This window comes from Macadamia integrifolia, chromosome 7 (genome assembly GCF_013358625.1).
Source record: "Macadamia integrifolia cultivar HAES 741 chromosome 7, SCU_Mint_v3, whole genome shotgun sequence".
NCBI lineage: Eukaryota > Viridiplantae > Streptophyta > Magnoliopsida > Proteales > Proteaceae > Macadamia > Macadamia integrifolia.
Window position 1 is genome coordinate 1,134,818 of NC_056563.1, and position 1,488 is coordinate 1,136,305.

Sequence of the window (1,488 nt, forward strand, 5' to 3'; positions counted from 1 at the left end):
GGGGTGGGGGGATGCTGCTGTGTAGTCTTAAATTAGATTTTATTTTTTTGGTAGCATATTAAGTTTGATCTCTGGTATTGTGCATTCCAATAGTTGAAAATGTATTTAAGCTTTAGATGTTTAACAACAAAAAAATACTCAATTATTGTTATGTGTGTATATATATATATATATAGATGGTTTTAAGCCAGGAAATTTTATGATTGTTATTACTTATTTTCATTGCTCAAACGACAAGCCCAATATCTTCCTTTTCCCTTTGATTTTCCAAATTCAAAGCGAAAAATGGACAAATCTAAATTAAATTTAAAACAATGAAGTAATGTAACTCAATCTGTTATTACAGAACAAATGTTATCCTCTATACAATTACTGACTGCAGTCTCAGACAGTGTAGTTCATGAAGTAATATCCGGAAAAAAAAGAAAGAAAGAGGAATTTGCAGAGCTGATTAGATTGTGTACAAACTCAAGCCCCTTTACAGCAATTAAAATAGTGCAACATCTTTTTCCTCTGCACATAATGAAAGTAAAGTTAATACCATATCAGGTTACGATACAGCAACAAACTTAGCCTTATCCAAACTTAATGGATTCAGCTACATGGATCCGTGCAAAAATAAAAATAAGGAATGAAAGTAAGAAAAAGAAAGTAAAGATAGTAAAAGGAACGTAAAAAAGAAAGAAGAGTCTAGTGCTAGAAAAAGGGGAAAATCTCAGCTAAAACTTGAGACCGGCTTGGGATCAGTTTTGAGTTTTGACTGATACCAATCTAGAGCTCTAGATCAGACTGAATCGGATGGATTTACCCTTTTTTCTTTTAAATTGATCTTTGTTATGTTTTTACCCTATTTTGGTTTTGCATGGATCTATGTAGCGTGATATACCATAATATTATTATTTTTTTTTTTTCTGTAATGATGGAATGAAATCCCCACAAAATCCATGAACAACACCAGACTGATACAAGAAGGGGAGGAGGAAAAGAAGGTAAGGGGAGGTTGTGCTCTAGCAGCAGTAGTTGCAAGACAGTCTGCCACAACATTAGCTTCCTTGAGAGAATGCTGAAACCTAATATGTGAAAATAGCTGAGAAGCATTCAATCATAAATGAGTGATCGGATTTGCCACTGGCAAGATTCAGTACTTTTAACAACAAGAAGATTATCGCTCTCAATAATGATGTTGAGATTTAACAAGTTTGCAAAATAAGCGCTTGGCAGTTCGCAAATGCTTCTACAGTGAGGGCATAGTTGATACCAATCCTGCAATTAAAACCATAAATGAAATTGCCAACCGAATCTATGCAAACTCCTCCAATAGCAGCCAATCCAGGATTTCCACGGCTAGCCCCATCAACATTAAACTTGTAGAAGCCACTCACTAGAGGAGACCAAGTTATAGATCTCCTTTCGCGCAATGAAGGAGCACGAAAACCTTGGCTTAGCTCTTTAGCCTCATGGATCACCTTAAGAATGATTCTATTTGAG